General features: G+C 59.6%; 1 long non-coding RNA gene across 3 annotated transcripts; it reads left to right on the forward strand.

The window, feature by feature from the left end:
• The first annotated feature begins 162 nt into the window (after nt 1–162).
• On the forward strand, nt 163–10,589 carry LOC138845826 (uncharacterized). 3 transcript variants are annotated; one of them, XR_016223437.1, is made up of 5 exons: nt 163–367; nt 926–1,062; nt 5,558–5,697; nt 7,955–8,733; nt 9,496–10,589. It is a non-coding gene; the product is annotated as an uncharacterized LOC138845826 (long non-coding RNA). The 3 variants fall into 3 exon arrangements; XR_016223438.1 differs by having other exon boundaries at nt 7,955–8,139; XR_011383013.2 differs by lacking the exons at nt 7,955–8,733; nt 9,496–10,589 and adding an exon at nt 5,910–5,977.
• Nucleotides 10,590–27,027: the final 16,438 nt, after the last annotated feature.

Genomic DNA, 27,027 nt, shown 5'->3' on the forward strand with positions numbered 1-27,027 from the left:
CTCCCGGCCTCCCCACCCCCTCGATGGGCTTTAAACCCGCCCGGCCCCGCCCGCCGCCTCCGCCGCCGCCGCCGCCTCCGCCTCCGCCTCCTCCCCCGGCCGCCTTTCCTGCTCCTCCTCCCGCCGCCGCCGCCCGGACCGCTCGGCGGCCGCCAGCGCGGGAGGAGCCGGCCGGGCGCAGGGCGGGGCGCAGGGCGCGGGGTGCGGGGCGCGGGGCGCGGGCCCCCTCCCTCCGTGCCCCCGGACGGCCACCGCCGGGGCGCGGGCGGCCGCGCCCGCGCCCGCGCGGAGAGAACCGGACCCGTCCCGAGAGGCAGTTTGGAAGCGAATTGTTTGCAACTCACAAAGTCTTCACTGTGGGATCCGAGTGCGTGAGCTGGGGCGCTCGCCCCCGCCGGCCGGGGCCTGGGGCCGGCCTCCCCGACCTGGGGGTCCCCTGGTGCGCGAGTGGCTGGGCCCGCGGGCGCGCGGGGAGGCCCCGGGCTGCTGTGCGCTTGCTGTGGGCGCCAACGATCTTCGGTGTCCGCAGCCCGGCAGTGGGTCCACGTGGCTCAAGTACAGCACGCCCCAGGCCCGAATCTGTGGGACCCGCCGTCCGGAGCGGGGTTACCCGGGTCCGCACCGCGGCAGAACGACAGCACAGGCGAGAAGGGTACAGGAATGGTGGCTTCCAGGCCTTGGTGTTAGAAAAGCAGTCGCAAGAGCACACAGCCCTCATGGGAATGCCCACTGGCCTTGAACCCACTGGGCTCCCCCCCCGGGGGGGGCGCCCGCTGTGCAGATGGGGAAACTGAGGCCGTAGGAGGCAGGACCCCTGCCCGGAGGTTTCCTGGCTGCTCTGTGCCTGGAGCCCAGGCACTTCTGTAGCCCACCATGTGGAACACTGTGGTTGGTGAAGGGTCCCCCTCTGCTTCCACCCAAACAGGCCTGGCTGAAATCACAGCCCACCGGCGCCAGCTGGAAAACCGCAAGAAGAAAAGGGGAGAGCCAGTGAGAGGACCCCGCATTCCTGCAGGAGAGCGCGGAGGAATCAACAGCAAGCAGGCGGCCGGCTGGGGCCAGGTGTGTAAGTGGGCACCCACAGCCTTGCCCGGCAGCGCCACCCCTGCGCCCACCACTGCCCTGTGGCCATGCAGCCTTTGTGGCTGCTTGAGGAATTCCTGGCACAAACTCATCTTCCCCTGAGTCCCTCGTGAGCAGGCTTCCCAGTTGGTGTCCCTGGGTGCTGGGTGTGTGGATGCCTCTCCCGAGAGCGTCTTACACAGCCACAGATGCCACATCCGCCGTCCATGTGGGTTACACACGTCCGTCCTATCTAGGTCTGCCTGCTGTCGGCCGATCTGACAATTTCCCTAGAAATAATAATTACAGAACATGCTGGCCGCACTCGCTCGTCCCCAGGTGTGTGGGCGTTCTGACATCGCTGCGCCCTCAAGGGTTCTGTGCCAGCAGAGATCCCTAGGATTCCTGTGTCCTGGCCCCCACGTGCATGGGCATGTGGACAGGTTGCATCTCCATGCCTCCCCCTATCACCCCCCAAACAACCCCAGGACAGCAGCCAGAGGAGGCACTGAGCCGTGAGGGCCAGGCGCCTCACCGAGGGGCAGCACACCTGCAGGAATGAGGGGTCAGGACAGGAAGCAGGGCTCCCTGGAGGAACTCGGTGATCCGGACGTGACATGGAATCTGAGGGTTCCGATTGGGAGTTGGTAACGAGTTGAGTGACATCTGCCCATCTGCCCCCAGCCCATCCCCTGCTGGTCCTAAGCCTGGTGACTGTGGGAACCTTGAGCCCTTCCCAGCGATGCTCCTCCAGCAGAGCTGTGCTGGGCCTTTCTGTGGTCAGTGGTCAGTACTGGGAACTGGTGTCAGACAGAGGTCTTGAAGAGGCTTTCAGCCCCAGGCCCTGCCCCAGACACCGGCCTGAGCCTTGCACACAGGGAAGAGGACCCGGCAACCAGCACTGGCCCTCACCCCTGCTCACCTGGGCCATGACCACCAGGTGCATGGCCCAGCACCATGGTGCACGGCACCTGGGACGTGTGCATGGAAGGCAGAGCTGGAGACCAGCATCAGAGGCACAAAGGACTGCCTGCCTATTGCATGGGGCGGAGAGCCACCGTTCATCACGGCGGCCCCAGCGCCTGCCCCAGGACCCCAGGAGCCTGTGTGCTCTCCGGATCCTGAAAGGGCGGGTTCAGGTTACCCCAGAGGCCAGAGCTGGGGAGCCTGTTGGCACCCAGGAAGAGATTCCCGGTGCTGACCATGCCCCCACAGAGTCCTGGCACCTCAAAGATTTAGTTGGGCAGAGAGGGAACTGAAGGAGGGGTCTTTGAGGTCAAGGGAGAGGGGTAGACCTCAGCTCAGACCCAAAATCGGCCTTGGCTCCTTCAGAGAGCAGCGGCACCAAGTAGTTCCATGTACTCATTATTTACTGTAAGGATTCACTTATTTATTGGAAAGGTAGAATGACTTAGACATCCCTTAGCCCAAAGCCAGGAGCCAAGGACTCTGTCTGGGTCTCTCACGTGAGTCATAGGAGCAAACCCAAGCACTTGGGCTGTTACCGCTGCCTCCCAGGGTGTGCACTAGCAGGAGGCTGGATCAGAAGCACCAAGTAGCTAGGACTCTATCCCAGGCCTCCCTAAATGGCACCATCACCTGCTGTACCGCAGTTCCCACCCCAGGTAGCTGTGTTCGGCCACAGAAGCTGGGGCTGGGGGTCCCAGTGCACTTGGGGTTGGCTGGGATACCATGCCAGAGAGGTGAGAGGGGCATGCACTCAGGAGCAGTTTATCCTTGAAAATGACTGGTGGGAGGGCCCAGCATGGTACCCACCTGCACCACCCAGTGTCCCAGCTGCAGGCCCCAGCAAGCCTGGCTCTCCTTGACCCATCAGTCGGTCAAGGATGACAGCTGACCCTGAGTAGGTTGGCCAGTGTGTGGAGGGATGAGCCAGCCAATAGATGCCTGCACCTGGGGTTCTGAACCGGAAGTGCTGGGGACCAGGTGAGGAGAAGTGAGTTGGGCTCAAGGTAAAGGCTGTGGGAGAAAAGGTGTCCCGAAGGATGCCCTCGGGGCCAGCGTCGTGGCATAACGGGTTAAGCTGCTGCCTGCAATGCCGACATCCCTTACGGATGCCAGATCAAGACCCGGCTGCTCCAATTCTGATCCAGCTCCCTGCTAATATGCCTGGGAAAGCATTGGAGGATGGCCCAAGTGCTTGGGTCCCTGCCCCTGGCATGGGAGAACTGGAAGCTGCTGACTCCTGGCTTCAGCCTGGCACAGCCCTGGCCAAGGTGACCATTTGGGGAGTGAACCAGCAGATGGAAGATTCTCTGTAACACTGCCTTTCAAATAAATAAAAATAAATCTTGGAAAAAAGAAAGAAAGGATGCCATTGGCGTCCCGTCCCCCTGGGCTGACTAGTGTTGCCCTTGTGCTTGACTATCCCATCTCACTTGCGATGGCTTCATGCAAGCTCTCCTCGTTCTCCTCTTTCTGAAGTAGTTTCCGTCAAAACGGCTCCATAAGTGAAACGGGCTTGCTGGGGGCATTTTCCTTAGTGCGGCTTCTCAGGTGGGACTGGCTGGCCGGAAGACTCACACATTCTGGCGTGCGTTTGGTGGAGTGTGGACACGCACACAGCTGCACCTGCAGTCCAGGGTAGACCCAGCGTTTCCGGTCTGCTGCACCCTCTCCCCATAGCTGTGTGTTTCAAGAACAGCACCCAGGTGGGCTAGTGCCGTCTGCAGCTCGGCACCCTGCACGGATTGCAGCCACGTTGCTTCGTGAATCGAGAGCTTTTCCCTTCGTTTTCGATCTGTTTACGTGTTTGGAAGGCAGAGGGATGGGGAGAAAGAGAGAGAGGAAATCTCTCTTCTGCTGGTTCACTCCCCAAATGGCTACAACATCCAGGGCTGGGCCAGGCTCAAGCCTAGAGCCTGGAACTCCATCTGGGTCTCCCACACAGATGGCAGGGGCTCAAGCACTTGGACCATCTCCCGCTGCATTCCCAGACTCATTAGCAAAAAACCGGATCAGAACCAGAGCAGCCAGGTCTTGATCTGGCGTCCGTAAGGGATGCCAGTGGTGCAGGCAGCCCCAGCTCTCTCCTTTGTAATGTAACCTACTGTACGGGTTCGTCAATCTGTGCATCCATTTACCTGGCTGGCAGGAATCTGGGCTAGTCCAGGTTTTGTGCAACTGTGAGTGAAATGGCTGTTCCGTGTAAAGGTTTTCCTGGGAACACAGGTTTTCTCTTGGGCAGCTCCTAGGAGAACGCGGAGCCGTTTAGTTATGCGCAAATGGTCCCCGATTTTCCGGGGTTTGACTTTGCAGTGCTGCAGAAGCATTTGTACGCATTTCGTGGAAATCATACAGAGAACGTGGAATTCCATCTTCCTGGGCTAGCACTGTGGGTCATGTCCTCTCTGGTCAGCAGCCGCGTCACCCGCAGGGCTGGGAAGAGGCACCTGACATGGCAGTGTGCTGGGTTTTCTGTAGCTGATGCTCTGTTGTCAGTCAGGAGGCACCTGGGTGTGTTTCACCTTATCAGAGACTACCGGGTGGTTTTCAAAGTAGCCTCACCATTGCATCCACCCCAAGTGCATGAGTTTCCGGTTGCTCCACGTCTCTGTCAAGAGTTGCTGTTAAAAAAAAAAAAAAAAAAAGAGTTGCTGTTGCCAGTCTTTGCGATTTTAGTTGTCCTGATTGGTGTGTAGGGGAATCTTACTGCTTCATTCATTTTCATTTGAAAAGAAACAAAAAAAAAAAAAAGAGAGAGAGAGAGAGAGAAACACACAGAGATCTCCCATCTGCTGGTCCATTCCCCAAATGCCCACAGGAGCCAGGGCTGAGCCTGGCCAAAGCTAGGAGCCTGGAACTCCAACCGGGTCTCCCACGTGGGTGGCAGAGACTCCCGTGCGTGAGCCGTCCACTGCTGTCTCCCACGAGCGTGGAGCTATATTGGAAGCAGAAGAGCCGGGACTGGACCCAGGCTCCCTGATATGTGATGTGGGCTTCCCGAGGGTCATCGTAACCAGCGCACCAGCACCCACCTCTCTTCGATTGCTGTTTGCGAATTCCTCCTGGGTAGGAAGCTGGAGCACTTCTTCCTGTGTTCGTTTGCCATGCACGTGGCTTTTGCGAAGTGTCTGTTGAATTGTGCTCATTCTTCTAATTGGGTTGTTGAGTTTCTTGTCGTTGAGGTCTGAGAATCCTTTTATATATTTTTGATATCAGTCCTTGAGCAGATATGTATGGCAAGTACTCTTCAAATATTGTTTTCTAAATAGTGCCTTCCAAAGAACAGAAGGTGACTTTTAGAGACTAAATTACCAGTTCATCCTTTCTCAATTTTTGTGTTTTTGCATCCTGTCTAAGAACTTCCTTGCCACAAGTTTTCTTCTAGGAATTTGATAATTTTAGCTCTGGCGTTTAGAGCTATACAAGTGGTTTTCAGAATATTCATGGAAAATGTGTGTTACAAAGTACATAAGGATTTCCAAATTTTGTCACTAACAGTAAGTTGGTCTCTTAACTCCATCTTGCACAGGGTTCCCGAAGGCCCTCCCTGGTCCAGACTGAGGTCATTTTGCAGATGCAAGAGGTGTGGCTGAGCCCAGTCGTTCCACGGGTGATGGGAAGGAGTGGGCTGGCCCCAGCTGTGTGACTCAAAGAGTCGGAGACTTGCAGGTGAGGATGGAGGTGGCAGCCGGCAGTGCTCGGGTTGGTGAGCGTAGGGCAGAGCAGAGACCATGTTGCTTGGAGGCCAGCGATGTGTGTCTTGCCTTTCGGGGGGATTAGAACTCTGGTGGAGCATGTGAGGGGCTTGCCAGGGGGGCTGTGCAGCCGACCCGCCGCCAGTCAGGTGCGCAGAGTGTGGCCGAGCCTTCCTTGTTTTGCAGGGCGGCGTGGGTCCTTTTCACACTGCTGTCACAAACTGCTTGAGGCTGGAGGCTTAAAAGAAAAGAGGTTTGTTCAGCTTACCACGTTGGAGGCTGAATGTCCCCAGACCCAGCAGTGCCATCTGGGTGGGCCCTGGGGAGCTCCTGGGAGAGACAGTGGAGGGGGAGGGAAGACGGGGGCCCGGCTGCAGGCTTGCTCCTTCCCCCCCTTGCAGGCAGTACCCGGGGTCCTTTCTGGGGCAGCGCCCCGTGGCTCAGGCCCACCACCTCCCCGTCACACCAAGGGCCGAGGCACAGGAGCCTCTGGGGCAAAGCCCAGCCAGGCCAGGGTACCGTGGCAGTTTGCACCGCACGTGGTGTGTTCAGAAAAGGCCTCAATCTGGCGTTTCCCCTGCATTCACGTGCTGGCGGCTCCCGAGAAGTCGGATCTGGCAGTGCAGGCCCCCGTTCTCATTGGCTCCCGTGGCAGCCTCATGGTGGTCAGTGCACTCCAAGAGCTGCCAGCCCCAGGGAGCTCCCAGCCACGGGGCTGGGCAGGCGGAATGTGGAGCCGGCAGAGCCCAGGCCTTGGGTCCTGGGAGTAGGGCTTTGAGAAGATCACCCACACCTTCCGGCTGGCTGTACCTGTCTAGGAGGCCGGCTTTTCAGATGGGAATGGGCTCACAACAGGCCCCTGTGTGTCTGGTGGCTCGGGTGTGGATGAGACCCTGGAGACCACAGAGCAGCATGGCACAGAGTGGGGCTCAGAGCCCCCGGCACGGAGAGCAGTGGAGGGCGTGTACTGAGACCCCTCAGCTGCACCCTCCGGGACCTGCCACACCATCCTGGGCCCAGGCGCTTCCCGGCTCTGCCCACAGCATCTTCGGGATGATGGCCGTGCCTGGGGCCAATACCGGTCCAGGCATCTCCCCCCCGCCCCGCCCCCGCCCCTTGTGTCCAAGGGCACTAAGGGGACCCTTCTGCCCCTGGCCTCTTGTAGAAGCCCTCAGGAGACTTCTGTCTGAGCATCCAGGACACGGCCTTAGGGCTGCACCCTGGAGGAAGGAAGACGAGGCCGTGAGCGTGCAGCATTTTGGACGTCTACGCTGAGGGGAGGCTTCCACCAACCAGAGGCCAGGACAGGGCTGGGGTGCCTGCTACGTGGACAGCAGCACATGGCCCTTGTGAGAAAGAGGAGGCGAGGCCGCCTCCCAGTGGCAAGCAGCCTGGGAGCCGGGCTGCAGCAGCGGGGACAAGCGTCCAGACCTAGCTCCGCCTCTGAAACAGGAGCTCCTCCGCAGCCACTTACAAACAAAAGCCAGCCCAGCCCTTTAACTCAATTAGAAGTTAATTAACCACTAATGTGGCACAAACTGTACTTAATGAAATATATCTCCATCCCAATACACTCCATGGTTTTAATAACCAAAGTTCCAGAGCTAACAGGAGAATCCAAAAGAAGAACAAAATTAGTTAATTGGTAAAAAATTATCTGCAGCTACCGGGGCTCTCACAGCTGCCGCCTAAGTTGTGGGTGAGCGAGGGGCTGGGCTGTGCCTGCCTTCCAGACAGCACCGCACGGTTAATGTTTAAATGGTTAAAACCAGAAACTCCCCGGGTTAGTCAGCGCTCATTGTTTAAGAGGATTAATCTGCTGCAAGTGTGTGCGACTCCACAGAAAATAGAACAGCTAATCCTGGAGATGAACTTGACAAAGAGCCGGCAACCACACTTGCAGGACGAGAAGCCGGTGCAGGGCCATGCAGCCGCCGGCTCGCCCTAGTCTCAGGGCCCTGCGCCCATGAGCCGAGTGCGGCCGTCTGAGCACAATTTCGTTTCACGCCGCGTGCAGAGTCGGTTGCATGGACTCCTGGGCGGCCCACACTTTCTCCAAGAGAACGCTATTTCCTCCTCTCCTCTCAGAACAGGCACCATCTCTGCTCCGCAGCGCCTGCCCCGTGTGCAAGGTGCACTCACGCTGGATGCCGTGCCAGGTCCTTTCTACCTGTGCCGCACTTAATCCTCACGAGACGTCGGAAGGTAAATACCGCTGCATTGTTTTATAGGCGGGGAAGCTGCATGGCTTCCCGGGGCCACGTGACGGACGGACGACGGCAGGGCTGGGGTTTCTGACCGCCAGGCCCCCTACGTCGGCCCCTCTCTTCCATCCCTCCTCGTGGCTCTGCTGTGTTCTGTGTCATCGGGCATTTCAGCATGTGACCTCGGGACGCCGCCTGCGCACCGCTCTGCGGTGAGATTTCGCTCTCGTTCACTTCCTCTGAAGCAAGGGTGCTGTTTACTCTCTGGATCATAGAGCATGATCCCATTCCTGGTGCAGCCGTGAGCCTGACCCCACCGCGGGGGAAGTCGGGCACGGGAGGAAGAGACCAAGTCCTTTTTCCACAGGGTGGGGACTTCAGCCGCCCTCCTTGCTGCCACTGCCCACCTGCGGTTGGGGAGTTTGAGGGCTTGGCCGTGATGTCAGCTTGGGGATTCTGACTTCCGGGACCAGACAGCCACAGGACACGGGCGGCTCCACGTGGGGCTGGCCCAGCGGTGGTCCCAGATGGAACCAGGTCAGCAGCTGGAAGAACTCCAGCGAGCACAAAAGGGGTGCAGGTCATGCAGGTGGGCGGCCCTCGCAGCCAGGGGACACCAGGCGTCACCCAGGTGCACGTCCCGGGCAAGCCGGTGGAGGCAGCGCGCACGGCTCCTTCGCAGACGGAAGCTCAGCGCCTTCGGATGCGCAGTTCCCTAGCAAGGACGAGGCAGGACACCGTCCGGCAGGGAGCGGTGACACCAGGGAAGACGGGCGGCCACCGCCAGCACTGGGCTTCCTCTGGGGGTGAGACACCCGGGAATCCGCAGGGGTCCGGGGGGAGCAGGCAGAGCCCCTGGGAGGCTGTGAAGAGCAGCGGCAGGCGCCCGTGAAATGCTGTCGGCAGGACGAGGCTGGTCAGCCGGGGAGGCACAGAGCAGAGGTCCCTGCGGGTGCCCCCATGCTGTCCAGGGCTCCCCGAGCTCGCGCCTGGAGTCCAGGAGACAGCGGGGGCCATGAGGACCGTCCTCTGTGCAGCAGCCAGCGTCTGTGCGTGGCCACGAGCTGCAGGAGGCTCAGGTCAGGTCACCTCCAGCTGCAGGTGGGCTGGAGCGGGCACTGTGCCCTGGAGGGGCCTCTGGGCCAGGGGCTTCGTGTTGTGTCCAGCCGGACACATGCTTCGGTCAGCCACAGGCACCACTCTCGCCCTCCTTCTTATTTGCTGTGTCATTCTGAACAGACTGATTCATGTTCTCGTTGATAAAGCCAGGGCGGGCGTTCTTACCTAATAGGGTTGTTTTCATATTTTACTTAATTTTGTCCATAATGTATCAGTATTCTAGGGCAATATAATAAACCAGCCCAGCCCTGGTGGCATAAACACACCAGCTTACTATATTTGCAGTCATTCAGACACAGACAGCTGGCGTGCCTCTCTCTAGGCCATGCCTCTCTCTGCCACGTCCCAGGGACACAGTGGCTGGTTTAGGAACAGGCAGGGGAATCGGCTCGGGCCAGGGAAGGGTGTCCCTGGGACTGTCTAAAGAGGGAGTTTCTGTTCTCTTGCAGGCTATAAGCTGTGACATAAAGTGTGCAACTGCAGACGCACTGGCAGCCTTCTTGGCTCCAGGAGGATCCAGTGAAGCGGAAGCTGGTCTCATGACCCACCACATGGAGCTGTGGGGGACACAGGGCTGTGATCCCAGCCATCTGATCCTGGGCTGCACGTCCCACGGGTCAGTAAGCATCCCCACGGTGGTTGTTGTTGACTCATGGTTCCTGATGACAAGTAGTGTTCCGTTCACGCGGACAGCACGTCGTAGGCTCCCCCCAGAGAGGAGCCCTGGGCCATCTTCACAAACACAGCAGGTCTCCTGATCCCGTAGAGCGCTTCCCCCATGTGTAAGGGTCCCCAGCCAGGCCAGGTGCAGCGGGGAGCTGGAAACCAAGCCTGCCTGCAGAGGGACCCTCCTGCCAGCCGTCCTCTGTCCCGTCCTGGGGAAACATGCGCTTGCAGTCACTCGGCTTCCCAGGGCTTCAGGCACTCAGGTCGTCTGCACCCTCTCCTGGTGTCTTAGCCCAGGGTCTCAGGGAGACAGCTCCAGGAGGCCCCTCAGGCCTGAGCCCCAGGTCCTCAGGGCTGACACGGTCCCTCGAGCACCCGCAGGTGCAGCTGTCCGTCCAGCGGCGTCCCTGGGACATCCTGGTGCGGTGGGGAGCCGCAGGTGCAGCTGTCCGTCCAGCGGCGTCCCTGGGACATCCTGGTGCGGTGGGGAGCAGGTTTGCGGTTCTGCGTGGCCACTGTTTCATGCCGTGGCTCCTGGGCAAGACACTGCGCCCAGTTAGAAGGCAAGGGTCCCCTGCTCAGGGCTGCCTCCTGCCTTGCGGTGGGGCCAGGGCCCAGCAGGAGGGCTCTGTTGTGACCCTCACCTGGAGGCCCGGGCCCCTCCCCCACCTGGAGCAAGGTGCAGTGGCAGCACTGCCTCCCGGTGGGGTTCCCTAGAGCGGGAACCAGAGTACTTGAAAGCCCTGTGGGAGATGGGCTGAAGAGGGAGGTGGATTTGGGTGCAGTTTTTGAATGTGTGCACGAAGGGGGGCTCCAGAACATTCCTGGATGATGGCCCCGAAGAACACGCAGGGACGTGAAAAAACGCTTCCCTGAAGTGAGCCTGCCTTCTTGTCTGTTGCCCACGACCGTTTGGAGGCGGCCTCGACCCCGAACGCCCGGCAGTGCTGCTGTCCGGGACGCTGGGTCGTGCTGTGGTTGGGGGTGGCTCTTGGGTTCATCCCCGCTGGCGCCACGGTCTCCAAAGCGAGGTGCCCCAGCAGGAGGCGATTAGCGCTGGTTCCTCGGAGCAGGTGATGGGAAGAGGAGCCTGCGCCTCCCACAGTCGCCTGGAGCCTGTTTCCTGCCTTGGTTTGTGACACCTCCCGCGGGCACGCGCACACACGGCCCCCGTCCCGCCCCGGGCACCTGCTTGCCAGGCTGTGATGCAGCAGGGGACACTGCCAACCCCAGCGCCCTGCTGTGTGGCCTCTCCAGCCACCAGAACCGTGAGCCCAAGCTGCCTCCCAGTGTCAGAGCCACACCCCCGAGGGCACTGCACACACCAGGGCCATCACGCACACCCTGTCCGAGGAATGTGCCTCTGTGCCTGTGCCCACCTGTTACCTGGACAGGGCAGTGCTGCCTGCAGGGTAGGCTTTGAGAAGCCCCACCCCGGGCCCCTCCCTCCCTACACACACCTCCTCCTCCAGGCTGGCCTCTGGCCTCCATGGCCTCCATGTGGCCCAGGGGCAGGTAAGGAAGGAAAACGGAGGGAACACGGAGATCACACCTGCTGTCCGTGGGCAAAGGGCTGCCCTCCATGGACATTCCCTCATGGCCACACGTAGCAGGGAGAGCTAAAAATACTTGGAATGTCAGCCACCCACCCCGCCTTTGCCGCTCCTGGCCCGGTGCAAGCCCGAGGTCTGGTAGGGCAAGCCGCCTTCTCACTGCTTTGCAGAGCCGGCAGGGCCCTTGGCGCCACACCGCTGTCCTGTCCCACCCTGCACACGCGAGACCCACAGCGGGGCCTCTGCCTGTAGAGCGTGGCCCAGCTCCCTTCCTGGCCTCTGTGGCCGCGCCTCGGCCGGGCTGGGCCTGCCCACGCCTGTGGTCTGCCCCCGAGCCTGGGTTCCTCACGACACTGTGGCTCCTTGGGCGACGCCCGCCCATGTCCCTGCAGTGTCTGTGTCCCCCAGCAGGCCCCCGCAGGCGCCACAGTCCTACTCCCAGAGGCGTTGCCACCTCCTCCGTCTGACTCAGACTGCACACGGCGCCAGGGTCGTGGGCAGGCCCCCGGTGGGCCGGAGGGCTGTATTCTGAAGGCAACAAACGCAGCTTAATGTTCCCTCCGAGTGGGAGTCCACAAACCACTCCGAGCCCAGTGACAGAAGCTCCCAGCATCTAATTTGTCATCATTTCCTGGACCTGGGTTTGGCCTGGGCCCGGGGGTGTTCAGGGGCCCCCTGGCTGCAGCCACAGCAGCTCAGCCTGTGGCTGCGCTCATGTGGCCTTGGGCGGGTGGGCAGGGCATGTCCTGGTGGGCCCCTGTCGTCATCTGCTGAGGTTGTCAGGTGCCAGGGCCGGCACCCGTGGAGGAGAGAGGTGCACAAATGCGTGTGACACACGTGCTGCAAGCCCAGACGTGGCCTGGGAAGTGCCTGAAAGACCCCGCTCACGCTCACAAGCCCCTCCCTGGATCCAGCTGCCACGCACGCAAAGCTTTCCCTTGAGCCTCAGACTGTCTCATGAGGAGCTTGGCCTCACTGTGTGTGTCGCAGGTTTCCACGCACACGGCGTGTACCAGGTGCTAAGAGCAAGGAAGGGGTGTGAGTGGCCTGCTACCCCAGGTTCTAGGTCTGCTGTGAGGCCCACTCAGAGCCGGGGAGGAGGAGATTGTGCGGGGTCGCACTGGGGGAACCCAAGGAAGGTGTGAGAGGTGGGCGGCGGATGGCAACACAGTCACAGGTCTTCGCCGAGCCCAGGGAGCTCTGGCAGGCCTACCTGGGCAGGGGCCAGGTTCTCACCAGCGCCCCCGCCTTGTCCACCGGCTGTTGGCGCAGCTGCCTCCAGCAGGGACCCTGACGCCTGAGAGATGGCCTCCCCCCCACCACCACACAGCAGCCCAGGAATGAGCTCACCAGGGCAGGAAGGTCGCCTGCAAGGTGCCTGGCACCCGCGTGCCACCCTGTGTTGGTCCCTTTCCTGTTGCTGTGACAAAGAGAAGAGACTTAGGTGGCTCACTGGGAGGGTGGACCTCCGAGATCAGAACTCCCCTCAGCTGCCATCACCTGGTGGCAGCACAGACGAGAGGGTGTGGCCATGCAGTCAGCAGGAGGCCAGGGAGAGGGCAGCCCACCCTCTTGAGAACCAAGTCACTGTGGGACCAGCATCAACCCTTTCCAAGGCCAAGTCCCCTACAACCTAATCACCTCCCACAGGCCCCGCCTCTTAAAGGCCCCACCACCTGTTAGTACTTCGACACTGGGGACCCTCAGGGACAAGCCTTGTCCAAACCCAGTCAAGCCAGCAGAGGCTTGCTGTGAACAGGAACTGGCCCGGAGGGGCTCCTCACTGTGGAGGCCGGTGGTACCCCAGATTCATCCCTCCTCCCACAGGCAGCTCCTCTCCTGGCACGCAGGCAGCCTGCCCGGTGCATCTTACAAGGACGCCTTCCCGGGTTGAGGTCTACACCCACGGCCTCTGCCCGAATCACCTGCTGCAGCTGCACAGCCCAGCTCCTGCCCGCCCCGGGGCATCCACGTGGCGCTGCGGTGCTGGAGCTGCAGCCCCAGCCAGGGGCCATTCCAAAGCTCCGGGCGTCAGCGCGGAGACCTGGCTGCGCAGTCATGAGTCTCCCTTCCCCCACCGAGGGCCTCTGGGACCCGCCCCTCCCTCAGCCACCAGGAAGCAGGTGCTCCGGCTTCTCCGCCCCATCCCTCGGTAGGCAGGGCTTCCCTGTTTCCCCTCCTGCGCTCTTCCAGGCTCCGGCACTTATCTCCCCCATCCCCGGCTCAGGAACCAGGGCTGGGGAGCTCCAGGGAGAGTGCCAGGGCCCCCAGGAGGGACACTGAGGCCTGAGCAGCCGGCAGGCACAGCTGCACACCCCAGGTGCTCAGGTGGACCCCACAAATGGCCAAGACCGAGGGTCAGGCTGTATCTGCGGGGAGGGGGGCAGAGCAGGGGTGAGACCCTCCAGAGCCATGCCGCCCTGCACTGGTGCCCGGGACTCGACTCAGCATGCCCTGGGCTAGCACTCTCACTGTCTAGGGCACAGTGCCAGCCGCGTGCCCTGCGCACCCCAGGCTCAGCGGTATGAGCTGGGGTCTCGACCTGCCCCTCCTCCGCCTTGATGGGGTCTCGACCTGCCCCTCCTCCGCCTTGACGGCACTGCCACCCACCCCGATGCCCAGGCAGCTGAGTGGGCGCATCTTTCTCAGGCCAGCAGCACCCCTGCCTCCTGAAACATGCCAGAAATGCAGATTGCCAGGCCCACAGGTGCTGACCGGTTCTGGCTGCTGAGCCCACAGCCGGCTGGGACTGCCCAACCCCGCCATCTGCCTCCTCTGCATGTTCTGTGAAAGGCCACCTCCCCCGCGTGACCGCCCGGGGGACTGGGCCCTGTGCACCCCGACTCCTGCAGCGGGTCTGCACTGAGAAGGGGCTCAAGAGGTGGGCTTGTGGGAATGGAGCCTAGTGCGCCGTGGCCCCGCAGCTGCTTGTGAGGCCAGAGCGACGGCAGGGGTCGCTCCGTGAGCCTCAGCAGGAGGGGCCTGCCTCCTGCAGGCGGCCAGGGTATCTGCCGCCAGGCACCTTGTGCCGACAGGATTACCTTTGCAACCACGTCTTCATCCTGTTCACTGTGGGAATAACAGGCTCTGTGTGCAGCACAGGTGACCTTGGACCCGCGGTCTCCCCTGGGGGGTCCCTGGCAGGCTCCCCCAAGCTGAGCTCTGCAGCATTGTGGGCGGCTGCATGGTGACAGGGGTGCAGTCACTACAGCGAGGTACATGGGGAATCGCACGGCCATTTTCTTGTTTCAAAGTGATAGCGAGCTGTCTTGCAGAGACTTACTGCTCACCAACTGCACCGGGGCTTAGACGAAGACCCCTCGCCTCTGTTCCTCACCACAGCCACGGGGCTGTAGGAAGTCACCTGACCCAAAGTGGGCCAGTCCCGTGAGTGAGCTGTGCAGCCGGCGGCCCAGTGCCCCCAGTTCTTGCTCAGGAGCGTCTGTCCGGGAAACGAGCCTGACCTGGTACACGGTGAGGGTGGGGCAGACAGCAGGAACCCATACAAGGGACAGTGGCTCTGTGCTGAGAGAGGCGCAGCCGGTGGGGCAGCCTCTGCGCCACCCCGGGTCTCCTCCCTTTCCCGGAGTGAACTTGGGGGATCCTTTGTTCTGAGCCTAGAGGCGCTCGGGCTGACCAGGGTCAGGACCACAAGTATTTCTGGAGGAACGAGCGTGTATGTGGTCAAGGGCAGGAAAGGAACCCCATGGCAGGGGGCTGACCCTGGCCACAGACCAAGGGGTGAGACTGCGGGCTCACACCCGACTTCCTACTTCCACGAGTCGCTTAGCTTCCCTGCACCAGAGCTTGGCCCGTGCCTGAGGCACGCAGTGCTCAACAATCGTTAGCTGTGTAATCTCCACTCCTCTCGCACCCAGAGCCCAGCCTGGCGCACAGTTCTCTCTCACTCACCCGGCTTTAGCTGCCTGGACGTGGGAGCTGGATGACCCAAGGAGCTTTGTCCTCCTAAGTCAGTCGTGCCTCCCCAGCCTGCACGGTCAGCCGCTGGCATGCGCTCACTCGCCCAGACTCTCCAGGGGGACACTCAGGCAGGCAGGTGACCCGGGACCACTGTTCTCAACGGCTTCTGATCCCCTCCCTCCTGGAGGCAGCCAGGTGTGTGGGACAGAAACCGCACAAAGACCCAACTCCAGCAAGTTACCAGCACGAGATCATGAGCTCATGTCAGATGCAGCGGTGGGGGTCCCTACCGGAGCCCCTGCCTCCCAGGAAACTTGGAACCTTTGGCCCCAGGCCAGGGCGGCACCAGCTCCCAGGGGCCTACACCCTCAGGTCCCAAGGTGGAAAAGGAAGCAGCAACCCTGGGGCCCAGGGCTACTCTCATGCACTACCCCCAGCAAGAACTGGGGGCGACGCGCCACCTCACAGGCCCTCGCTGCCACGTCCCAGGGCCGCTGAGTGACAGCATCCTACACGGACCGTCGGCCGGTACCTTCTGATCTCAGAGTTGCAGGGAGCCAGCCCCTCTCTGCTCCACTCCCCGCAGGCTTGGGAAGGCCCCGCCAGGGCCTGCCGCCCCCTCAGGGTCAGTACCACTCTGACCACCTGCTCTAGTTCACGGTGTTTCCAAACCGAAGCACCTCACAGCTGAGAACAAAACCCGCAGCGCCGAGGGGCCAGCCATGCTCATCAGCAATCTGGGGTGACACAGGTGGAGTGGATCCACTGAATTCTCATCGAATTCAGGAGTTTGTACCTGAAAGGGGTGACGCTGGTAGAGATTTCTGCTGCTTTAGAAAATCCGAGCAAACCTAAATATTCCTAATGGCAAAGGAATTGTTAGCACAAATCCCGAAGCTTTATAGTTTCATCATACAATGAGCTATTATATAAAGCTGAAAATAAAGTGAAAAGGTCTTGCTCTATCAACCATACTGATACGTGAGAAACACCTAGTTTCTGTTTTCTTGGTCAATACAAAACGCCTATCAAAGCAGTGGCTTAGTGCTGTGTGGGGTCCACCTGCGCGGTATTGGTGAGCGGCACGGGCAGCTGTCTTACAGCAAAGCTCCTCTCCCTCCTGATGGTATCTGAGTCACGTGGAACTCTGGGGTAGGACCTGAGGTCCGCATTGTTTTTGAAAAATGTTTCATGAATTCCATAAGGAGTAGCAGTGATGGAAAACTACTGCCCCGTTTGCTCAGGTTTGAACGTGTTAGGAACTTAACCCCAAATTCATCAAAGCATCTGCTGGTGGTGTCCGGAGGCAGGGCCTGCGGGGGTGAGCAGGGTCAGGTGAGGCCTGGGGTCACCTCAGGGGACGAGCAGGAGGCCTGGGCTCCCCACCAGAGGCCACACCGACGCCGGTGCCCTGCTCTTGCATCCCCTGGCCTCCAGAACCGGGAGCCAAAACAGACCTCAACTCCTACAAATTACCTGGTCTCGGGTGTGTGGCTAGAGCATAGAAAATGGACTGGGCACCGATTTACAGGTGAGCAAGCCGTGGTTCAGAGAAGCTGTCTGTCCCAGTCTCTCCAAGGCCCGGTGATTTCTCGTGGTGTGTGTTGGCAGGTGTAGGGTCCCAGGATCCCGTCAGACATCATCAACAGACACGCCCGCCCTCGGGTCTCGGGGCTCCTCTCCTCACTCCTTCCACCTCCACGTGCTGCACATGCTACAGATCCTGCAGGATCCATAGTTTATTTGCGTGGATCTTCACATGGAGTGATCACTCAGGGAATTTTTAAAAATCAGAACAAAAGATCTTATCACTTTGTGTGGCTACGTCTTCATCTGTGCTGCGGTTCTGGTGGCAAATGCTTCCAAAGCTTTCCGATGACTCATGAAAACTGTTTGCAGCCAGCGCCGCGGCTCACTAGGCTAATCCTTTGCCTGCGGCACCGGCACCCGGGGTTCTAGTCCCGGTCGGGGCGCCGGATTCTGTCCCAGCTGCTCCTTTTCCAGTCAAGCTCTCTGCTGTGGCCCAGGAGTGCAGTGGAGGATGGCCCAGGTCCTTGGGCCCTGCACCCGCATGGGAGACCAGGAGAAGCACCTGGCTCCTGGCTTCGGATCAGCACAGTGCGCTGGCCGCAGCGCGCCAGCCGCAGTGGCCACTGGGGGGTGAACCAACGGAAAAGGAAGACCTTTCTCTGTCTCTCTGTCTCTCTCTCTCTCTCTCTCTCTCTCACTGTCCTCTCTGCCTATAAAAAAATAAAATAATAAAAAAAGAAAACAGTTTGTCTTCCTTTCTGGAAGACACGTTCAGTCCACATGAAGCTCTGTGGGGTGGGGTGTGTCTGGACGACGCTGTTCCAGTGTTGACGGCTTGCGTGCTGACGAGAACTCTGCGGCTTCCTGCCCTGCCCAGTTGTTCAGCTGGGAGAGTAAGCAGGGCCCATGCTGTTCCGTGGCGGCAGAAGCCGACGTCTGCCTCAGCTTCAGGTTCCCGTGAGCGGCGACGTCCTCGGTGCCTCCAGGCCCCGTGTGTCCCTCCACGTGCCCAGCTCCTCCATCGTCTCCCTCTCGGTGCCCAGCTCCTCCATCGTCTCCCTCTCGGTACCCAGCTCCTTTGTGCTCACTTGCCTGCGCTCATGGGCCGTGCGTAGCCACGTGCCTCCTGCTGCATCCGGGGCTGGCTGCCTGCGCCGCCGCTGCCTGCGCCCAGGAACGCCAGTGGCACCAGTGGTGGAGGGCTACCCAAGGGGCCCTAGAAAGCTCATGGGGAATGTGTCATGATTTCCTTGTTGTTTGCACCAGAAGAAACCCCTCTTAATTCCATGTGCCACAAACTTCTGAAGCCCCTTGTGCATGCTGGGAGCCTGGGCCTCTGCCACACTGTCCCAGCGATGCTGCTGTCCTCTGGACACACAGCTCAGGTGCCAGGCTCTGCTCACCCGCAGGAAGCACACAGTTCTTGGCACTGGTGGATGCGGCTCAGAAACAGCAACGTCACCAAAGCACCCAGGAATCGTCAAGTCCACCAAAACGGAAGGCGCCGGCTTGGGCTTGCCTTTTGTCTCAGTGTCGGACATCCTCAGCTGGTGCCAGAGCATTTCAATGGATTAATGGAAGATGAATTAAAAGATAAGCTTACTTTGGTGTAAAAAACGGAATCTACAGTTTGTTCATGATATGGATTTTCTTGAAACGACCCCTTATATGCAGATTTCAAAAATTTTTTGCACCAAAATAAACATCTTTTTAAATTTCATTTTTCCACAGGCTTTTTGGAGTCATTTTGTACTTTGGAACATACGACTTCCAATCAGAATTTGGAGAGGCCGGGGTGCCGAGAGCGTCTGCCTGAGAACCCCACCTGCTTCCTATCCCTTATAAAATCATCCCCTCTTCACCCTTCTACCCCTAAAGACCTCGTTCTCCACCTGAAGTCTCAGGCCAGACAAGGGCACTGAGACAAGTTCTCAGAAAAGGACGGAAGGTGCAGTGAGCATCCGTCTCCGATGTGGGCCAGGGAGGTGAGAAACCTCAAGTGCAGTCAGGAGACGGAAGCCCTGGGAGAAGGTGGTCCCCAGGCGAGCGCGGCTCCACCTGCGCTGCCTCGGTCCTCGGGCACAGCGTAGCTCCCGCCCTGCCTGCCCTGCCCTGCCCTGTGACGCTCGGCTGCCTTACTTCTGGGGGCATCTGACCCTGGCCTCCTGCAGGGGCTGCTCTGTGGAGCAAAGGGACATCGGTTTGCCTTGTACCTGGGCAGGGAAGGAGAGATCCCGCCCACACTGCCCTGCATGCCCCAGAGTCTTTCTGTCTGCAGTTTCATGATTCCTGCAGCCAAGGAGCAGTCATAAGTCACCCTGCATGCCCAGAGCACAACTTCCCAGGCCTACTCGCTCACTACTCTCCCACGCGGCCTCTGCCCCCGCTGCTCCTGGACACATCTCTCTTATCCTGGTTTCAGGTGTGCCTGGTGCTATATTATTTGGTGCATACATATTCACCACAGTTAGATCTGACCATGTACCCTTTATCATTGACAGGTGATCTTCTTGGCCAGTGCCACGGCTCACTAGGCTAATCCTCCGCCTGTGGTGCCGGCACACCATGTTCTAGTCCTGATTGGGGCGCCAGATTCTGTCCCAGTTGTTCCTCTTCCAGTCCAGCTCTTTGCTGTGGCCCGGGAAGGCAGTGGAGGATGGCCCAAGTCCTTGGGCCCTGCACCCGCATGGGAGACCGGGAGGAGGCGCCTGGCTCCTGGCTTCGGATCTACGCAGCGCACTGGCCGTGGCGGCCATTTGGGGGATGAACCAACGGAAGGAAGACCTTTCTCTCTGTCTCTCTCTCTCTCTCTCTCTCACTGTCTAACTCTGCCTATCAAAAAAAAGTGATCTTCTTCACCTCTTCTTACATTTATCTGCAGTGCTGGTGTTATGGTGCAGTGGGTAAAGCCGCCACCTGCAACACTGGCATCCCTTATGGGCACTGGTTCAAGTCCCTCCTATTCACTTCCCATCCAGCTCTGTGCTAATGGCCTAGGAAAGCAGCAGAGAATGGCCCAAGGGCTTGGGCCGCTGCACTCACATGGGAGACCTGGTGAAGTTCCTGGCTCCTGATGCTGGAATGGCTATTTGGGGGGTGAACCAATAAATGGAAGATGTCTCTCCCTTTCTCTTTCTCTCTGTAGAACTCTGCCTTTTGAATAAATAAATCTTTAAAAATAAAGTGCTGGACTCCTAAAATTCTTGTCCAGCTTTTCCCCCTGTGAGTCCCTCCTACTTCTTTCTTTAAAAAAATTCTTTGTGAGTCTTTTGTGTTAGGAAACTTTTATGCTGAAAATAATTTTTGAAAGCAGTCAAAGGATACATAGGTGTTTGTTTTGTTTTTCCAGCCTCTCATCAGGCCTGGAGATGGTTGGACTGAAAGGCTGGGAAGTGGGAGGACACTGGTGCCAGAGCTCCTTGGAGTGCAGGTTCAGCATGTGAGTCCTGGTAGTGCTGGGGTGTGGTGGAATGAGCGCTGGTTCCGTTTCTAGAGGCCCGGATCCCAGAGCTGGGTCTACTTCTCTCCCAGGGGCCTGCATTTTCCTGAGTCCTAGTTTCTGGCTTCAAATGAGGGGCCAGCAAACTCAGAGGGCTGTTACAGCCACTGAGGCAGCGGAGGCGGAGATGGCGGGTGATTAGCGAGTGCTCAGTGAAACTCAGTTTGAATCGTGGGAGCGGCGATAGCACACCGAAAGTGCAATCAGTTTCTAGATTCAAAAGCCCTGAATTCCAACCCCAGCTCTTGTCACTTGCCCTGATCTTCGGATCTCTATCTGTAGAACAGTGTGTGCCTTGGAGACTTGCTGAGGATGAGACGTGACGGTGCGCATGGAGCGGCTGCCTGCGGGGTTTGTGAGTGAGTCACTTTGCTGCTGTGTCTATCAGACCTTTGATGTAGCACTTATCGGGTTCTTGCAGCATTCCCTCGATGGGTCCTCACAGCACTCCTGTGTCACCTGACGGATTCTCACGGCGCCCCCATGTCCCTGACGGACCCTCACAGCACTCCCATGCATGGTGCTGAGTGATCTGTCCTGCTGATAACACGAGCACAGAGGCGAGGCCAGAGCCATGCAGCCGCGGCGTGGAGTGGCTGGGTCCAGACCCAGGCCCTGTGCTGGCTGCCACTCAGTGCCATGCTGGAAACGAGCCTGAAGGGCTCTCGCGGTGCGGGATGGTTCACCAGCCGCCGGGCCCCGCTGCGACATCCCCTGCATCTGGAGTTCAGATTTTCTAGAGTATTACACCAGCAGCTCGGCTTCTGTAGGAATTCTGGAAGGTAAATGAATGAAAGTAATAGACTGGACCCCGTAGAGAACAAAACAGAGACAACAGCAGTGAAGTCTTTGTGGTGGATGAAAATCTAGACGCAGGCCAGCTGAAAATATTCTTCCTAACGTTACTGATCGATGGGAAGCTTCAGGCAGTAGTAAGAAGCTACCGACGGGGGCTGGCGCCGTGGCTCACTTGGCTAATCCTCCGCCTGCGGCGCTGGCATCCCATATGGGCGCTGGGTTCTAGTCCCGGTTGCTCCTCTTCCAGTCCAACTCTCTGCTGTGGCCCGGGAGGGCAGTGGAGGATGGCCCAAGTGTTTGGGTGCCTGTACCTGCATGGGAGACCACCTGGCTCCTGGCTTTGGATTGGTGCAGCGTGCTGACTGTGGCGGCCATTTTGGGGGTGAACCAACAGAAAGAACACCTTTCTCTCTGTCTCTCCCTCTCACTGTCTAACCCTGCCTGTCAAATAAGTAAAAAAAAAAAAAAAAAAGCCACCAACTACGGTGGCGACCTTGTTGTCTATGGGCACATCTGTCACCATGTTAAGGGGACTCGGGGTCAAGCCTCTTCTGCACGGCAGCCCAGGTCCTGTGCGGAGTGGACACCCCCGGCTGTGTTCCCAGGGCAGGAGGTGACACCCAGCAGAGTTGCTACAAGCAAGGCACAGCTTGGTTCGTTCTGGTGCAGCGTGGCTGTGTCCCCAGTCATCCCGCCAGGAAGCCTAATCTTCAAATCCTCATGCTGGTGGGATTTGGAGGTGAGGCCTTTGGGAGGTGACTGGGATGAGATGAAGTCATGCGGGTGGGCCCCCAGGAAGGTGTTACTGCCTTTGTAAGGAGAGAGAGAGAGAGAGAGAGAGAGAGAGCGAGCAGAGCCGGCAGCTCTCTGTCTTGCTATGGGCTGCCTTGGCCATGCAAACAAGCAGCGAGAGGGAGGCCCTCACCGGAACTGTGCAGACGCCCACGCAATGCTGCGGGCGGGAGCCGCACACGCTTCTCTTCATCAGCTGACTCATCCTGGGTATTTCGTTACAGCGACAGAAGACGGACACGCACTCCACCCGAAGACTGCAGGACCAGGATGCTTGGAACTCGTTGGCGGGACAAGGCCCCTCCAGGCTGCAGAGGATGAGTCCACTGGGGACAGAACCACCGGGCCCCGTGCGCCCAGGCGAGTGCAGCTCCCCTCGGTCACTCGCTGTAGTTTCACACAGTGACACGCTAGCTGACCAGCACACACCACAGAAGGATTCTGAGCTTACAGGAGGTTAGGATGAGCAGGTGCGTGGTTAGGACGTAAAGCGGCAGCTAAGACGAAGCCCTCCGTGCCAGGCACTCACGTGGCCGTCACCACCGACGGTCTTGTGCGGCCCTGCTTGGGCTGATGTGCACAGTTGGCTCTCAGGGTCAGCTTCAGAAAAGGCTGGCCTGGTCAGAAGATCGTGGTCACAGATCTTGGAAGGACAAGAGGATCTGGGCCCTGTCGTTTTCACCCATGGTGAGTCGCGTGGATGCACTATGCTGACCCCATCCGAGTGACCTCTGCCGTGGTAAGCAGAGGTGTGCCCAGGAACAGCTCCTTGGCTTTGACCCAGCGCCCCACAGGACAGGCAGTGAAGTCCGGGGCTCTGGGAGCACAGCCCAGGAGCAGAAAGGGTTGACTTTTGTTGAAATTTATTTCAGAAGATTTACGGACGCGTGAGATAAATATTGACCAAGTCCAAGTCAAGGTCGCTACTTATCTTCACAGTCATAAGTCTCAGCAGACTCTGACGTGGTGTCGGTGTGCACGGGGCTGCATGAACCCAGCAGGGTTTCCCTAAAATCTCCGCAAATCCCCCGTCTGGGCCATGAGGGCGGCTTGCAGCGGCACTGTGGGAAGTGGAGGGCACGCAGCCCGTCCACAGCCCCACTGGGCACCTCACAGGCGTGGCCCAGTGGCTGCTGCTGCGTCTCCGTTGTCAGGGATTCCCCATGAGATGGACAGGACTTCTCCTACTGCAAAAGAGGCAGAAGATTGCCCGTCTTCTTGGCCAACACTACGTCTCAGGATACAGTGCAGACACTCTTTGTTCCCGAATGGAAGAAAGAGCCGAGTCTTGGTGGTGAGGACCTGCTGCTGATCTTATCTGCCCAGCTTGGCCTGACCTGTCCAGCTTCCCCCGTCATGAGCACCGCTGGCCCAGGGCCCTCATGCACCAGGGTCATTGGCATGGTGAGTGGGCACGCGGCTCTCAGAAAAACTGCTGTGTCTGGCCTCAAGGGGCCCTGCCCTTGGGAGCCGCGCCTGGGCTGCTGGGTCTCTGTCAAGTCAGGGCCAGCAGTGGCACCCTCCTTCCTGGTCTGGCTCCTGTACTTTTTGGTCCCTTCTGTGTGGGCCATGTCTGATGCCAACACAGAATGTTGGCCATGTGGCGGAGGTCCCTGCCCCCTGCCCCACTCTGCTCCACCCCCGAGTGGCCTCCTCCAGCCCTGTCTGCACAGAGCCCCTGCGGCACCCTTCCTGCCGTGAGCCAGCTCACGCCTGCCTGCGTTCCGACCCCTCTGAAGGCTCCCCGTCCTGCCGAGGGCAATTGTGGGGAGGCGTAGTCGGCCCGTTGTCTCTGTGGGTTCTGCATCCACAGATCCCATGAACTGTGGCTCAAAAATATTCCAAGATGAAATTCCAGAAGTTGTAGAAATCAAAACTTGAACTTCCCCCGCGCCAGGCACTATGCTGACCCCATCCGAGTGACAGATGTCTATGCATGTCCTCATGTGGTCTCTAGCGTGAGAAAGGAAACGTTCCACTGTTTCTAGGAGCGCTGGGTAGTGAGGCCTCCTGTGATGGTGCCCAGCAGCTGCAGACGGCACTGCCACTGGCCCCAGACACTGCAGGATGAGAGCCCGGGCCACTCACGGGGCATTTGCACCATGCCAGGCTCAGTCACCTGGAGATGTCCCAAGTGCAGGGGAGGGTGTGGGACTGCAGCATCCTGGGATACTGGGACAACTGTGCCACAAGGCGGGTGGCTAAAGCACACAAGTCTCCTCTCCCAGTCTGATGTCGGAAGTCGAGTCAAGGGGCTGGCAGGCCAGGCTCCCTCCAAAGGATCCAGGGACAGCTCTCATGGTCTCTTCTGGCTCTGGTGGTCACAGTGACACGTGGTGCTTGGCTGGTTGTAGCTGTATTGCTCCTATCACCATGTCCCCACGTGGCCTTCTTTCCATCACTCCCACTGCCGTGTCCCCACGTGGCCTTCTTCCTGTCACTCCCACTGCCGTGTCCCCACGTGGCCTTCTTCCTGTCACTCCCACCACCGTGTCCCCACGTGGCCTTCTTCCTGTCACTCCCACTGCCGTGTCCCCACGTGGCCTTCTTCCTGTCACTCCCACTGCCGTGTCCCCACGTGGCCTTCTTCCTGTGTCACCCCCACCACCGTGTCCCCACGTGCCCTTCTTCCTGTGTCACCCCCACCACCGTGTCCCCACGTGGCCTTCTTCCTGTGTCACTCCCACTGCCGTGTCCCCACGTGGCCTTCTTCCAGTCACTCCCACTGCCGTGTCCCCATGTGGCCTTCTTCCTGTCACTCCCACTGCCGTGTCCCCACGTGGCCATCTTCCTGTGTCACTCCCACCGCTGTGTCCCCACGTGGCCTTCTTCCCGTCACTCCCATCATTGTCTCCCCCCGTGGCCTTCTTCCAGTCACTCCCACTGCTGTGTCCCCCCATGGCCCTCTTCCAGTCACTCCCACTGCTGTGGCCTTCTCCCCATCACTCACACCACCATGTCCCCACGTGGCCTTCTTCCCTTGTCACTCCCATCATCGTGTCCTGCATGGTTCTCTGCTCTGCACCCCAGGTGTGTCCTGTATGTTGTAATGACAGTTGTCACTGGGCTGTGCCCATCCTGGTCCAGTGAACCCCATCTTCATTTGTTACTTGCAAAGACACTGTCTCCAAATCAGGTCCCATTCCCAGGAGCCAGGGGCTAGGTCTTGAGCCTATTTTGAGGGCCACCATTTCTCCCACCACACCCAGCTTCCCAAGAACAGGACAGGGCCTCCTGGCCCAGCTTCTCCTGCCCTCCACAGAGGCTCCTTGAGCCCCCTCCCCTAGATAAGTGCTGTGCTCGGGCTTCTTCGGGTCCACCCACCTCTCCTTGCCTTGAGTGACCCTTGGAGCCCTGCTCATGGTGCCGTCCTGGGCCCCTGGGACTCAGTGCACCTGCCACTTCATCTTTGTCTCTTCACAAAATGGCCAGTGTCTGCACAAACCCAGAGCAGTGCCCCTCTGCCCCATTTCTGGAGCTGTCTCCTGTGGACCTCACTGGGAGCTTGCAGCGCAATCTGCCATAGCTGGTCCTGTTAAGAGGAACGGAGGCCACATCAGAGTCTCCATCACCCATGGCTGACCTCCTGCAGCTTCAGGTTCCAGACACCTGTGGCTGACGCTCGCAGACATGCACAGCTCCTAAGCTTCATCCATGCACCGTTCCGAGCAGCGCCAGGAAACCAGGGCTGCACCTCTCCATCCTGCTGGGGCATGAGCCCTCCTCCTGTTCAGGGAGCCCTTGTGGGTTTGAGATCCACGCATAAGTGGGGTCTTCAAAAAGTTCATGGAAAGCGCCTATTATGAAAAACCTGTGCATGGCACCAAAGTAAGCCTGTGTTTCCATTCTACTCTCCACTGACTCCTGTCAGTCATTGGGAGACACCTGGGCGACTGCATCGACCACCCATGGCTCCCGGTGCTGGTGTTGGATGGCCTTTAGCTTACTTAACGAGGTCTCAAAGCACAAGAATGGTGACGCTGGTGACTGGGACTCACCCGGAGGAAGCCACGAGAGGTGAAACTCATGGCAGGAAAGACACAAGACTCAGTACCGCTTGTGATTCCAGGCATCCACTGGGGTCCGTGGGGTGAATACGCCGTAGTAAGGGGGCCTGCTGGATGTGCTGGCTGTGGTACAACCTTGGCATGAAGGCAATCATGCTGTGGCCGAGTGCTGTCACCCCCAGGCCTGTGCCTCCCCTCAGCACAGCCTCAGTAATGCAGCGTCACTGCAGACAGGAGAGAGGCGGCCCCGGCACTGTGGCGTCACTGCAGACAGGACAGAGGCGGCCCCGGCACTGTGGCGTCACTGCAGACAGGAGAGAGGCGGCCCCGGCACTGGGGCATCACTGGAGACAGCAGAGAGGCGGCCCCGGCACTGTGGCGTCACTGCAGAGAGCAGAGAGGCGGCCCTGGCACTGTGGCGTCACGGGAGACAGGAGAGAGGCGGCCCTGGCACTGTGGCGTCACTGCAGAGAGCAGAGAGGCGGCCCTGGCACTGTGGCGTCACTACAGAGAGCAGAGAGGCGGCCCCGGCACTGGGGCGTCACTACAGAGAGCAGAGAGGCGGCCCCGGCACTGGGGCGTCACTGCAGACGGGAGAGAGGCAGCCCCGGCACTGTGGCGTCACGGGAGACAGGAGAGAGGCGGCCCCGGCACTGGGGCGTCACTGCAGACAGCAGAGAGGCGGCCCCGGCACTGTGGCGTCACGGGAGACAGGAGAGAGGCGGCCCCGGCACTGTGGCGTCACTGCAGAGAGCAGAGAGGCGGCCTTGAGGTGCACATGCAGGAGGAAGTCGGCCAGCGCTGGTGCCTCTTCCAGGAAGGCTGACAGAGTGCAGCCTTTGACACAGCGGCGCGCAGGCTCCAGCCTCCTCCCTACCCTTAGGAGAACTGAGCGACCACACAAACCCACTTCACCTCCGGGGCCCAACAGCCCGAGGATTGGGGTCATAATCGCCAGGGCTCATCCTCAGGAGGACTGCAGAGGTAAAGAGAAGCCTATTTGGATGTGAGAAATGTGCATATGAGGGGGTTTTCGAAAGTTTATGGGAAATCCACGTTAGAGAAAAACCACGCAGGGAGGACCTGAGTCACTGCCACTGCCTTCCAGGGTGCGGCTCAGCCGGAAGCTGGAATCAGGAGCGGGGGATCGAACCTGAGTCCCCCCATATGAAGCCCGGACATTCTGAGTGATGTCTTCACTACGAGGCTGAACTC

This window comes from Oryctolagus cuniculus, chromosome 16, assembly GCF_051225735.1.
Source record: "Oryctolagus cuniculus isolate XC-2025 breed Fujian yellow rabbit chromosome 16, ASM5122573v1, whole genome shotgun sequence".
Taxonomy (NCBI): Eukaryota; Metazoa; Chordata; class Mammalia; order Lagomorpha; family Leporidae; genus Oryctolagus; species Oryctolagus cuniculus.